At 44.7% G+C, this 15,082-nt stretch overlaps 1 protein-coding gene across 5 annotated transcripts in view; it reads right to left on the bottom strand.

Moving 5' to 3' along the window:
- The window catches only part of ST6GAL2 (ST6 beta-galactoside alpha-2,6-sialyltransferase 2), a 73,753-nt gene that overhangs the window by 49,713 nt on the left and 8,958 nt on the right, over positions 1-15,082 (bottom strand). Inside the window, exon 1 of one of the 5 annotated variants that reach the window (XM_084751918.1) lies at positions 7,960-8,039. The exons of 3 other annotated variants lie outside the window; for them this stretch is intronic. The gene's annotated coding sequence lies outside the window, so the exon portion shown is untranslated. Of the gene's footprint in view, positions 1-2,378; positions 2,677-7,959; positions 8,040-15,082 lie in introns of those variants that run through there. One more of the 5 variants, XM_084751919.1, reaches the window with a different exon arrangement.

Below are 15,082 nucleotides of genomic sequence, written 5' to 3'. Positions count from 1 at the left end.
CAAGAAGGAAATTGGAAAGGGAAGAAGTGGGTAAGACTCGGGGACCTAATTCTAAGCGAACATCCAGGGAAGGCCTCGTGGAGACCGAAATATTTAACCTGGGAAGGAATGGAGGGTGAGACGTTAGATTCTTGAGTGCATTTCAAGTGGGAGAGCCTCAACAGTGAAAAGCTAAGGCAGCTAAGACCCTGGCCAGCATGTATTACAGTGTGGGGAAAGTCCCAGCATGCATTACAGTGTGGGGAAAGTCCCAGCATGCATTACAGTGTGGGGAAAGTCCCAGCATGCATTACAGTGTGGGGAAAGTCCCAGCATGCATTACAGTGTGGGGAAGGTCCCAGGTTATTTAGAATCTTCTTTAGAAGGATCCAGCCACCTGTCACCAAACCCGCAAACACACAGTGAATTGGACTTGCTGGCATCTGAAAGCATACTATCAGTTTTTGGTAATGTCAAGGCTGTCATGACACTCGAGAGGACATACTGACCACAGCAGACAGCAGTGCCCTTTCTGGATCTCAGTAAAGACCATTCTCCACCAGTGATTTTGCTAGAACTCATTTGAAACAATGCGACTAGGACTCTCAGAAAGTCTAACTTGTGACATACAGAACCAGAAAGAGAAGGGGAAATGACAAGGCAGCCACAGCTTTGACCAGCCACATAGATTAGGCTAGGAGAGCTCTGATCTGCTCTTGAGACATTAGAGACAGACGTGAAAGGAAAGCAAAAAGGAGAGGTCGTAGTCATGGCTGAGTAACCAAAGTCTGCGCTTAGAACCCCCCAGGATGACACAAATACAACACAATAAAAGAGAAGGAAGACAGCATGGCTTCTGAAAACCACATAATACGAGACTTTCCTCCATCCAACAGTCGTGCCAACAGGCATCTGCTTTCTCTGCAGCCCACCCTCTCCCTTTGTGGTAAAGCTCTCTGGCCTGTGCACAGACACTGGCCACCCGTCCTGTGAGGAGAAAGCTCATTCACAAATATGTAGAAATGTTAATTTACACACAGAGTGAATTTGGTGACGTACCTACTACAATTCATAATGTTCCAGCAGTTGAAACTTTGAGGGGCAACCCCATACCACAGGTAAAAACTTCTCTCCTTGACTTCTGTGAGTGGCTGTGGTATAAGCAAAAGCACACTAAAACTCTTGCTGAAATTGCCTTCATTCTCTTTATAAGGACCACACAAGACATAAAAGAATTCCATGTTTAAACATGGGTCCCTTCTCCAAGACACCTCACTAGGTGCATTTTAAATAATTCAAGTTCATAGGGTATCAAGTCTCTTCTTGGTAACCTGCTGTCCTTCCTCTGAGTGCCACCAGGTCTCCCCCTCCAGGGGACATGGTCAAAGGTGAGGTACCAGAGTATGTGAGGAGGTAATCCCCCTCAGGAACAGTCATAGGGGAGGGGAATAAGGGGAAAATGGGAGGGAGGAAAGAATGGGAGGATACAAGGGATGGGATAACCATTGAGATGTAACAAGAATAAATTAATAAAGGAGAGAAAAAAAATAAAAAAAATAAAAATTAAATAATTCAAGTTCAAAACCACCTGAAATCTGAAACATGTTTGGTACCAATCACTTCAGGCAAACTTGTACATACCATACATATACCTTGGGCATTTGCTAAATGTCCAGATACCATGTAACATGGTAGGAATTAAACAGATGACATTGAATAGACTTATCTTCCACGGTCATAGGATTAAGGAAGATAACCAGCAACATTGTCTTCCTAACATTTGAGTCACTTGAAAGCATTCCATAAATAAGTGAAACGGCTGATATTTATTATGCCATATTCTAATTAATATATAAATGACACACAATTAATGTATCTGAATCTAATATCCATGTTGAGTATGCTACATTTTTGCAGCAAAAATTATTTATTTACTCAACAAATAAATACCCTTGCAATCCACTTATATTCAGATATAATATTACTAGATATCATTCCATGTGACATACAGCTTAAATAAAATGCTAAATCCACTGCCATACACCCATAAAGCTGGCCCGATTTTTATGTGTTGCCTCTCATTCAATAAAATTTGCTCATTTTATTTCTGCCATTAGAAATATTTAAATAAAAGCTTTTTCTCTTTCCTCTACAAATGTTGCAGCAGCTACTTTATACCAACTTAACATAGCTTTAACTCCACTAAAAATAGACACTCCCTGGATTGCTTTCTGAAAAAGGAAAATGTTTATGATGTCTATGAAAGGAACAGTGACTTCATCCATCAAATTTTACTTAAAATGGCAGACGATTTGGATTTAAAAAAAGATCTGTTTCTACAATTCATTTCTGAACAATGTAAGGTTTTCACTTTTCTTCCAAAGGAATAGTATACCCACCAAATGTTCTGGCTTTTTCAGAATGCAATCTTCAAGTCACGTATGGCTACTGTAGGTTGACACCACAATCTTCAAGTCACGTATGGCCACTGTAGGTGGACACCACATTATGTGCTTTCTAGCTTGATTGCTGCTCTTGTTAGGATGGCAGTTTTAGTCCTAGTTCTTCAGTAAGAGGAAGTAACTGATCTAAATAGTCACAGGGGGGCAGGAGGAGGGGCATGGAGGCTGCTTTCTAACCCAGGCGGATCAAGCATCCCTAGACACAGAGAGCTATGCAAAGAAGAAATGTGACCAAGTGCTGGGCTAACCACATTGCTCAGCTATTTAAATCCGAAGAATTTGACAGGCAAAATGCATCCCTATTGTCCCAGGTCCCAAATAAATGAATTCAAGGGCAGAGCCATGAGTCTGTGCCTTACATGCAAATCAGTGGAGTTATAATCTTTGGAGCGGACCTTACAAAACTCTTTTGTCTTCTAAAAGACATAGAAACATGGAGCAAATTACATAGTTCACCCAGCTCTCTGGACGCAGACAAAATGGAAGCGCAGCTATCTCGGTTCATATTCATTGTCTTATTTATTCTCAGTTTTATTCTGGCACTGAGCGATTGGAAAAAAGAGACGTACTTAAAGGTTCTAGAGCTCCAATCTGCATAAATGAGGCCATGATCCAATGATATTGACTGGATGGGACCATGGATGCTGTTCCACAGCAGTCACGTATCACTTAATGATAAAGATGTGCTCTGAGGAATGTACCAGTTACGCTCAGGATTGTGCAAAAACCTTAGTGTGTACTTACACAAACTGAAACGGCTATGGCTATCCCTAGGAGCTCTAACTAGAAAGCTTACTCTCATATAATGTAATTTCGTGCGAGTGGAAAAAATTTCGAAGTAGGCGACTGCAGCTTATGATCAGCTGCTGTGTGAATTGAAACTAAGGAATTTCAAAAAAAAAAAAAAAAAAAAAAAAAAAAAAAAAAAAAAAAAGAAAGAAACTGCTCATTGTGAGCAGCGAGCAATTATTCCCAAAGAACTCCCAGTTATTTGGCAAGCACAGGGAAGGGAGTTGAAAGCACCCTGTTTCTGAGGCTGGTCCTGAAGCAGATCGCCATGTGATGACATCCTCACAGCATCTTGGCAGTAGCCACTGTGAGGCTGTGTGCACCCAAGAAAAGCATGCTTGTAAAAGACTCGGAAGCCAGTGTCTGGCGTTGGCTAATGGGGAGACCTGCTGCTACTTAACTAACCCGTGCCACAGAAGACGAGTTCTCCATAAGGCCTGTCCTAGATACCCGGTGTCACTCTATTAGAGAACTGACCTTCTCCCTCCCAGAAGGTATAAGTGACAGATCAGTTATTAACGTTTACCCTAGTGGCTAGCTTTTCATGTATTCATCCATCCATCCATCCGTCCATTTATTTTCAAAAAGATAACAAAATAAAATATAAAATAGATGAAAGACATCATAAGTTTGCATGTCATCCTTGTGCAGGGGCAAAAAAAAAAAGAGTTTTTTTTTCAGTTCTAAACTAAGAAAAATAATTAACTGCTTGCAACTTTTTATAGCAACTGTGGTGATCCATACAGACTGGGTGTAAAGGCAAGAGGAGTTGGGAAGATCGTTACCGGTGAGGGCGTGTCCTATCTTCTCATGTGGATTTCAGGGAAGCTGAAAAACAGAATTTCCCAATGTATGGTGCCTGCTGTGGCTGTGACTCTCTACACAGGTGTGTTTAAAAGGCACCTTCCTAGGCTCTATCCAAGCCTCACAGGACTGGGAGAATGGCCCAGGAGCTACCTTAGAAAATCTTCACACCGAACTGGGTGTGGTGGCGCATGCCCTTAATCCCAGCACTGAGGAGGCAGAGACAGGTGGATCATTGTGAGTTCAAGGCCAGCCTGGTCTACAAAGAAAGTCCAGGACAGACAAGGCTGTACAGAGAAACCCTGTCTTCAAACAAACAAACAAACAAACAAAAAAGCAGTCTTCACACTGGAGTACATACCTGAGAGAAATCCAGAGGAAGCTGCATTCCAGGTGTGCTGCGGCGGTTTGGCACGGTGGGAAGAGTCCCACACAGACAGAGTTCAACATACTGACTGAAATTAACAAACTACCCACAGATGCTGGACTGACCACAATTGTGAACTCCCAGCGCCTGTACCAAAACCAGCCTCTCCCTTCAATCCCGGGGACCACACAGGATGACGGGCACATACTTACAGGCTTGTACATGCTCTGTTTTCCTAAGACCTTTCCTGGCCTTCCTAGATCCCCTCCTATGCTCACACCACCTCACAAGTGGTGAGACTAGATTAGTGATAAAGCACTTGTCCGGCACATGTGTGGTCATGGGTCCCATCTCCTGTATCACACAATGACAACGCTAAATATATTCATACTCCCACTGACTAAAACAAAGATAATGAACATTTGAGTCAAGAATACTTGTATTTGTTTTGTCATTTTCATTTACTAAGTTTATCAATGTGGGAAGATTACTAGACCACAGAACAGCTTCTCCAACAGGGAGTAGTGTAGTCTCAGACAGTTTTGCTCATCTGGAAGAGGAATTTATTTATTTATTTATTTATTTATTTATTTATTTATTTATTTATTGTTTTTCAAGACATGGTTTCTTTGTGTGGTCTTGGCAGTTCTGGAATCACTTTGTAGACCAGGCTAGCCTTGAACTCACATGGATCCACCTGCCTCTGCCTCCTGAGTGCTAGGATTAAAGGCGTGTGCCACAACACCCGGCTATTGGAAGAGGATTTTAATCAGACAAAAGGCAATTGAAGTTTCACAAAGACCAAGGCTCAAGGAATGACCATTCCATCCTCTTTTTCCTTTTTCACACTCTCGGATGGCTTCTGTAATGGCCACAGTAGCCATAACTTGTAATGAATTTTCCAAAGGAATTTATTATTCCAACTCTGCAGGCTTGCTGATGTTTTACAGCAGACTCTCAGTGAGACAGAGTGGGGGGTGGGGAAGACACCTTGATGGCTAGCATTTGTCCATCTTTGTTTATTCCTCCTCAGATAACTTCAAACTAGCAGTGTGATATCACTGAGCAGAAAAGAGAAAAGATCTATACAAATTCATTGCTGCAGGCAGCACGTTTCAGGCACACAAGAAACAACACTGTCTAGGAATATATGAGATGCAATCAGGGCTGGTACGCTGGGCTTGTCATCTGTGCGGTCACCTAGGGCCATAGGCTTGGAAGGCTCACACTAGCCTTCCTGCTTCTGTCTGAAATTTTTGTTCAGCGGATGCAGTGAATTGGGAGAGAAAGGAGCAAAGCACATAAGCAGAGTGGACACTAGCAATGTGTGAATTGTGTCACCACCCGGCACTGCCCCCCTCCTTCACTATCAGCATCCTTGATCTCCCTGGAGCACAGGATAGGGCCAGCCATAGTGTATGGAGCTCAGCAAGGCTGAACAAGGACACAAGGTAGTCAGGCTGCCTTGTGGAAAGTGGGAATCCAACTGCCAAAGAGCCCCATACCTACCTACCAGAACCATGTGCTGCTTCCAAAGTGAAAGGAAACATCCGCACTTTAGGAAATCCAACCAACCCGGGACCCCTCCTTTCCTTTCTCATTTCTTTTTCTCAGTCAACTGCTTGTGCTAAAAAAGCCCAGCATAAACATAGTGTTTTACCTTCCTTTCAGGGAATTTATTTCCTGCTTTAAAAAAAAAAATCATTTAAATGTTGACCAGCATTCCACAGACAGTCCTTGTAAAGGGCTGGAGTCCCAAGCGGACTGACGCTATAGAATCACTCTGCACTGGTACAAGGCAGAATCCAGCTTCCCACAACAGGTCCCTCAGCGTCCAAGTCTTCCACCACTGTTCCAAGATTGGGATTCATCTGGACACCTGAAGACCGACAGCTCATTCTTTTACCTGCTCTGATTTTCTGTGTATCTTTCAGCTGAGCTTTTGTCTTCCACCTCGAAGTCTCTCCCTGACTCAGTGACCTCAATGACCTCTCTGAACAGAGGCTGTACTTCCTTGCAGGCCTGATCTTTTAGAGCGTTGTACAAACAGGAAAGAGGGGCCAGGAATGTGCCCTTGGCTGCTAAGAGGCGTTGAGTTTCAAAGGGCTGTTTGCAGTGAGGACCAGATGTGCACTGGAGGTAAAGGATTATTAAAACTATGCACTGGAGTTCCAGGAGAAAGTGAAACGGAGGATTTCTACCACAAAGCTTTGCTTCTCTTCCTCGCTCAAAAGCACCGCCTGGCTTTTAAGTTATATCAACGGCAAGTACCTTCACAGCACAAGGCATTATCCAAAGAGTTAATGTGGAGCCAAAATGCCATGTGGCTTAACAGAGGCTGTTGAAACAATATGGGCTGGAGCGCACTCAACTCCATCTCCTTTGCCTATTTTGCTAGGCTCCAAATGGGAGCCAGGATGCTGAGCTTGTGTCGTTCTGGGAAGGTATTCTGGCTAGCCCCTCAAAACACTGTCATAAAAGAGTCTTAAGTGACAGAGCTAAACCTGAAGCTTAGAATGCACTTTATTTTCTATTTTGTTTTCATTTACTTGAAAGGAAAAAAGAAAAGGAGGAAGAAGAGGAGAAGGAGGAGAAGAAAGAGGAGCAACAAAAACAACAAAATGGAAGTAGAGGGTCTTTCACAGATTTCCTCAGTGCCCTGGGATTTGAGTCGGAACCTGCCGAAGTGAAGCTCACTTCTCCTCCGTGGCTGTCGTCCGGGGAGAACTCAGCGACACTGGTTTATAATGAAGTCTCATTCTGGCCTCAGCTACACTGAAAATAAACTGTTCATATGTCATAAACTAAGTAACTATGCGCAGGTCCCGAAGCAACAGTAACCACATGTTGGCCGAGCCTCCTGGGAATGGCTGTCATCATGGAAGTACTTCTGTGGTGGACTGGAGAAAGACGAGAGACCAGCAAGAAATTCTAAGCGAGGGAGAAGAGTGACCTCAGACCTCTTGGGGACGCCCAATATAAGATGACACCATCCACGCACCCACCGAGAGTTGACTGAACAGCCACCTTATCTCTGCTCTTGGGATGGGGATCACCAGCCTTCAGATGTGCTTTCTTGCTCCCAAATACATTACTTATGCCTGGAGAGTATGAATAAGTGGACAATTCAAAGAATCAAGGCAAAGCTACTCGTTAAGTGCGCTACTCATTGGAATGAATTTCTTTCTTCTGTACTTTCTACTTGCTTACTCTTAAGTTTAAAGACTATAAGGGCTAGAGAGAGATGCCTTAGCAGGTGAGAGCACTGTCTGCTTCGGCACTGGACCTAGGTGTGGCTCCCAGCATCCACATGGCAGCTCCAAACTATCTGTAACTCTGTTTGCAGAAGATCTGGTGCTTTCTACTGACCTTCAGAGGCACCAGGCGTAGATGTGGCAAAAACACTAACGCACATAAAAGAGCGTACATTTTAAGGAGCCCACTGTTAACTAGGATGTATTTTCTTTTATCCCAGTTGTTTTGGCTAAGTTTCTGTTGCTCTGATCAAAACACCATAGCTAAAAGCAGATTGGGAGGAAAGGCCTGATTTCAGCTTACATTTTATAGGCTTGCCATGGAGGGAAGTCAGGCAGGAACTCAAAGCAGAAACCTAGAGGTAAGTTTCTGAGCCGAAGCAGAGGCCAGGGAGGGATGTTGCTACTGGCTGGCTTCTCCTGGATTGTTCGGTTTGCTTTTCTTACACAGCCCAGGATCTACTGCCCAGGGGTTAGTACAGCTCATAATGGGCCGGGCTTTCCCGTACCAATCATTAATCAAGAAAAGTCCCCACAGACGTGCCTACAGAACAAATGTGATGAAAGCACATCCTCAGTTGAGGTTTCCACTACTCAGATCACCCCAGCTTGTATCTTGTTGGAAAAACAAAACAAAACAAAACAAAACAAAAATGCCAATCAGCACACCCTTTATATCCCTGAGAGGCCCAGGATAGCTACTGAGAGCTAGCTAGACAAACTCCCAGGATTGACAGGCTTTAAAAGGAGGCATGTTGCAGGGAATTTGGAGGTGCTAACATCCAAGAGCCAGGAGCAAGGCTAGGAGGGCAGGAAGGAGCTGAAGAGCCCCTGGAGTCCCCAGTGATGGTTTTAAAAGTGCCTACCCCCTTCTACTATCTAGGCTCTTCAAAGCTACCAGGTAAGCCTTTCCAGAACATCAAAGAGCCTGGGGGAAAAGAGAGCTCTCTCACTTGCTTTTAGACCTCTCTCAGTAACTCCTCAAATAGCTAAGCTCTTTGCTTGACCCAGCAGAGACCCAGCTAAGGTTTAAACTCAGTCAGCAGCCAGAAGGCTTCTGACGCGCTCTATCATACCTGCTCAGGTAAAGGCTTCTTCCAGTCTGGAAGAAGGAAGGATTAGACCACCCTGGCCTGGAAGTTCCTCACCTCAGAGCTGGGGCAGGCAGGCTTTTATTTATGAAGAATGTAAGGAGGCCGGCCTCAGTGGAAGCACCTTTCCACTCTACCTGGTGTGACTGAAGGACACATGAACTGCCGTGGCTTTTGGGAACGCCTCTCCAGAAGTGGCAAGAGGTGCCAGGCCAGGTCTACACAGCTGTCACCTGGGAGTCCTTGCACTTTGCCCAGGATTGAGGACACAGCCACCTGTGCGCGGGCGCGTGCGCAGACACACACACACACACACACACACACACACACACACACACACACACACACACACGAGTCATCAAAGACTAACTATCACATTACACATCACCCTAAGCTTCCAAAGAAAAGTTTTTTATTTCCCCCAAATAAAGGCTATTATTGTGGTGTGTGAAATTGTGGAATTAATGGTTAATAGTAAATTTACCAAACGGAGCCCAAAATGCTATAATTTCCAATTACTACAGATGATTATGAGCATAAACAATGGCAGGGCTTCTTGTTAATCAACTCACTTTGCCAGTTTTCTAGGAAGCCCCACATTATGTTCATTTTCACTGCCTGAGGACTGTAATGCAGTTGAAAAACAAAAAACCATAAACAAAACAAAACAAAAAACTAAAAAGAAAATCTAGCAAAAAATGGGTCAACACCCACCAACCTGTCAGTATAGATGTCAAGACCAGTCATCCCCCCCCCCCATGTCTGGCATAATTTTGAAGGCACTGTTAGTGTCTTTGTGCATAGCTTTCCGATAGTGTTCTGGGCTTCATGGGCTGGCGTTAGTGCAGGATGAGGCTTTCTTGGCTGGCACCAGTATTGCAGAACAAAAGTATAAGACTTCTCCAACCACATCCTGTTATCAAATCCTTGTTAAGGACAACAACATAATTAAAAGTACACAGAAACCAGCTGGCGATGCAAGCTCTATTAAGCTGGCATAGCATGACTCAGAAGGAAAATGAAAAGGGCTTGGGCTGTGCAGTGATCTAAGATTATTACAAAACATGAAGTAATTTTTCCAGAGTTTCACATTTCACACATTACTGTGAATAACAGCAACACAGAGGTGCTCTGGGACTTACCCAGGATCCTTATAATAGAGTTGTTTTCCTTAACTTAAAAGCATCATTTTCTTGGTGAGTAAATTCAGGTCCAGCTGAGTTCTGTCTTATGCCATGAAGACAGGGCACAGCTCAGGTGTTGGCAGGGCCATCAGACAGCAACACTGGCAGCCCTGTGACAGCCTGCAGGATAACGGTTAATAGCTAGCCCACAAAAGCCATTAACACCCACTTAGCATGATTATCAATGCCAGCAGAGTGATTTTCCGCAGTATGATGAGTCCACCTCAGTTCTCCTCCTCGGCACTCCTAGCCAGTCCTAGCATCTAGCCCATCATCAGTGGACAGTGAAACAGAACACAAATGCTCCATGCACTTTGACTTGTCTCAGCTTCCATCTGTGCAATTTAGTAAATGCATCATTTTCCACTCACAGCCATTCAGTGTCTCTGACTCCCAGCACTGGTAACACTGAGAGCAGCTAACACAGGCCTTTGAATTTAGTCACATGCCTCAGGCACACTCCCAGTTTCAACTTGACCTTTTGGGAGACAACACAATTAGAAAAGCCAAAATAAAACTACACAGATCCTGGGAAGAAGGATCCAGAGTGCTTGAGACTCAGTGATGTAGGAGTCCACGAAGATACCTGAAGACGCACAGTGAGTCCCTGGCAAATTCTGGCAAGCCATGCTGCTGTACAGTGACCCCTGTTAGTACACACTGGCCCCCTGACTCAGTCCCTTATCAAGGTATCTGGCTCCCTCAACCAAAGAATGGATAAAGAAACTCTGGTACATTTACACAATGGAATACTACTCAGCTATGAAAAACAAGGACATCTTGAATTTTGCAGGCAAATGGATGGAACTAGAAAAGATCATCCTGAGTGAGGTAACCCAGACCCAGAAAGACACGCATAGTATATACTCACTTATAGTGGATATTAGCCCACCACGGATATGCTCTGAGAGACTCCTCCCAGTAGGGGATCGGGACAGATCCTGGGACTCTCTGCTGGACTGAGAGTTGCATGGAAGAGTTGGGGGATGGAAGGAACCGGAGGGGTCAGGCCCTCCATAAGGAGACCATCAAGCCTGGTGGATCTGGACCCAGGGGGACCCGCTCAATCTGACGCACCAACCAAGGACATTGCAAGCAGAGAACCTAGACACCCCCCACTGTTCAGATGTAGCCTACGGATATCTAATTCTCCATGTGGGGGATGGGGAGCGGGGAGCGCCTCTGACACTAAATCTGGTGCCTGTGATTTGATCACTGCTCCTTGGAGGGGCGGCCTTGCGGGCACACAGAGGAAGGGAAGGCATGCTACCCTAAACTGATGAAACCTGATAGGCTGCGGTCAGATGGTGGGGGAGCAGGACAGATCCTGGGACTTGCTGCTGGACTCTGGGCAGAACACTGAAAGTGGTATGAAAGAATGCGGTATGTGTGGGGGGGGAATGGAAGGACACAGAGGGTTCGGGAGCCCCACAAGAAGACCATCAGGGTGGGCGGATGTGGACCCAGGGGGCCCTGCACAAACTGTTGCACCAACCACGGACAATGCATGAGTTAAAACTAGACCCCCTGTTCAGATCTAGCCAATGGACACCTCATTCTCCATAGTTGTGAGGAGTACAGGAACTGCCTCTGACATGAACTCTGGTGCCCCCCACATTTGATCACTTCCGCTTGGTGGGGAAGCCTGATGGGCACACAGAGGAAAGGGAAGCAGGCTATGCAGATAGGACCTGATAGGCTGTGGTCATATGATGGGGGAGGAGGTCCCCTTCTGTCAGAGGTCTAGGGGAGGGGAACAGGGCAGAAGAGGGAGGGAGGGTGGGAACGGGAAGATAAGAGTGAGGGGATAACAATCGGGATGTAATGTGAATAAATTATTAAAAAAAAAAAAAAGATTCCTGACCTGACTTGAGCTTAGACTGAACCTGAAGGGTCAAAGCCCTGCATATATAAAATTCTTCAGGGACTTGAAAGTAAATTTTCCATATTCTAATAGCAATGCATGGATGGTACTTGGGCAGGCAGAATTAAATATGCAGTCTAATATCAAAACACTGCTGAGCTCATTTGCGCTAATGCTGCCTTATTATCTTTTGTCAGGTGCTGGTACAGTCCTAATTGTTAGGATTTAATAGAGAACTTATGAATCCTCGGCGACGAGCCTTTATAAATCCTTTACAGACAGAGCCTGCCCAATTTATGTTCTAAGTATTTACCAGTTTCTCATGCCCTTCTGTTCTGAATGGGCTGCTAAAGAAAGAAAATCATTCAACCTTATTTGCAATGACTATAGAAATAAATGCGCATTTCGGGTTTTTCTTTGGGTTTCACACAATTGTCACCGAATTTTAAGGTTAAGTGGTTTAATGCTGATTCCACAATACAGCTAATAAATATGTTTCTTTAAATTATTCATAGAAACCCTCAAGCACAAGACAACATATATTCAAAAGATCCACCTGGTCTTGGGCCTATTATTTTTACTCTATTCTTTTTTTTTTTAATTTAATGTTTTAATTTATGTGTGTTGGTGTGAGGGTGTCAGATCTTGGAGTTACAGACAGTTGTGAGCTACCATGTAGGTGCTGGGAATTGAACCCGGGTCCTTTGGAAGAGCAGGCAGTGCTCTTAACCACCAAGCCATCTCTCCAGCCCCCTTTACTCTGTTCTAAGAGGGGAGATATCTCCAAGGGGATCTGACTTGAAGTAAAGGGTATATCTTGCCCACTCCCCTCACATTTAAGGAGTGGACAGTCCTTATTTCAGTATTCTAGGATTTTAAAAAGCTAACCATTCAATAAAAGTCAGGAAGCACCCACCATTTGAGTACCATGCACACCATGAGTTATGGAGCTTGAACACAGATTCTTACTTATTGACAAGAAAGGGGGAGAGGGAAGAAAAGGCCCTTGTAAGAAGACAGTGGTAAATGCATCCACAGAAAGCAGAAAAGAGGCTGGGCGTGGTGGCGCACGCCTTTAATCCCCGCACTCAGGAGGCAGAGGCAGGCGGATCTCTGTGAGTTTGAGGCCAGCCTGGTTCACAAAGCAACTCCAGGACAGCCAAGGCTACACAGAGAAACTGTGTCTCGAAAAACCTAAAAAAAAAAAAAAAAAAGAAAGAAAAAAAGAAAGCAGAAAGACTGTTAACTAACTCCTCCCGCCTGTCCCTGTCTGTCTCTGTCTGTCTGTCTCCCCCACCCCCCACGTGTGTGTGTGTGTGTGTGTGTGTGTGTGTGTGTGTGTGTGTGTGTGTGACGACCTATTTAAAAGGAGAAAAAATAGCCTGGGAGCAGAATGAGCTAGAAGGAGAGCAGAAGAGAGGAGTCCGAGACCTGGCCCTGCATGCCATGGTGAATGGCTGGGACATCTAAGGAAGACAGCAAAGTCGAATAGTAAGACGGCCAGAACAGAAAATAGATAGATATAAAAGGGAAGGGAAAAGAATATAAAACAAAGGAGCCAAATGTTTAAATGTACATGTATCAGCATTCCCCACTGTGCCCCATTAACATGAAGAAATAAAAAACAGATGGACAAACATCCTTAAAAGGCTGAAGACAAGGCCGGAGAGATGGCTTAGAGGGTAAGAGCACTGGCTCTTCTTCCAAAGGTCCTGAGTTCAATTCCCAGCAACCACATAGTAGCTCATAAACAGCTACAATGAGATCTGGTGCCCTCCTCTGGACTGCTGGCTCACGTGCAGGCTGAACAGTGCGTAATAAGTAAATAAATAAATCTTTAAAATAAAATAAAAGCCAATGGACAGGACATTCTCCACAATTGAATGGAGAGTGGGGTCTGACTTTCACACGAACTCTGGTGCCCCAAATTTGACCACGTCCCTGGATGGGGAGGCCCAGTGGCACTCAGAGGAAGGACAGCAGGTTACCAAGAAGAGACTTGATACCCTATGAGCATATACAGCGGGAGGAGGTCCCCCTCAGGAACAGTCATAGGGGAGGGGAGTAAGGAGAAAATGGGAGGGAGGAAGGAATGGGAGGATATAAGGGATGGGATAACAATTGAGATGTAATATGAATAAATTAATAAAATATATAAAAAATAAAAGAAAAAGAAAAAGACTAGAGAGAGGCAAAATAGATTAACCTCTGTAAACAAGGGGCCATTTCTACTTGATATTTTCCTTAAAGGATGTAAGAACCTTGAAACCGAGGCCCAAGAAATAGTCACTCTCCAAAACCCATAAATATCACTGCCTAGAAGAGGAAAGGGGCTTGACAATCCCAGGGGACACAATAACATATTTCCAAACCCTTAAATAGCTCTTGCTCCAGGGCAGGCTGTGGAGACGCTAGCTTTGCTGGGAGCAGGTAGCAGACACAGCTTCATCTCAGGAGGCAGCCATAGAACCTCCCTGCATGTAGGCTTTTCTGCCACAGGTGCAGCTCTACATGGAGCATCTGCAGCTGCCTTTGGATGTAAGCCAGGGCATATAAGCTTTAGTGGAATCCCGAATTCATACAGCATAATCTGACTACAGCTAACTTTTATTAAGCAACCTGCCAGTATCCTTATCAGTTAAATTACATTTGCTTTTTGGGTGTTCCATGATCTTCTAGTTCTCTCTCTCTCTCTCTCTCTCTCTCTCTCTCTCTCTCTCTCTCTCTCTCTCTGTGTGTGTGTGTGTGTGAGCGCACACACACACACACACACGCGCGCGCGCGCGCGCGCGCGTGAACGCATGCCTGAGAGTATACATGTGCACTACATGTGAGTAAGTGCCTAACAAGGCCAGAAGAGCGTTACATGGGACCGCTTGGGGCTGGGGTTAAGGTGGTTGGGAGCCTTGCAATGTGACTACTGGTAACCAAACTCAGGTCACTTGCAAGAGCTCTTTACCACTGAGGCATCTCTCCAGCTTCACAGGCCTTCTCTTGTTTTTTCCATCTTTACTAAGTCTTAAGACACCTTTCCACCTTTGAGGGGGGAAAAAACTGCCTTTAAACGTCCAGCTTCAGTAAAGAAGATAGGTAGGTCTCTAAAATTGCTCCTCACACTCTTGTACAAGCTAGGAAGCTAATGTCATGGAAGAGTCTGGAATAGGTTGTTAGAATCTTCATTTATTTCCACACTGCACGACAAGACCTCTCTGAAAAGATAAAAGTGCCAAAGAATCAGTCTGACTTGACTCCCTCATGCCACACTATTTTCTACCACATCTAAGAAGC

The sequence above is a fragment of the Acomys minous genome (assembly GCF_964271855.1).
Source record: "Acomys minous genome assembly, chromosome: 13".
Lineage (NCBI taxonomy): Eukaryota > Metazoa > Chordata > Mammalia > Rodentia > Muridae > Acomys > Acomys minous.
This window is presented reverse-complemented; position numbering and strand designations above follow the sequence as displayed.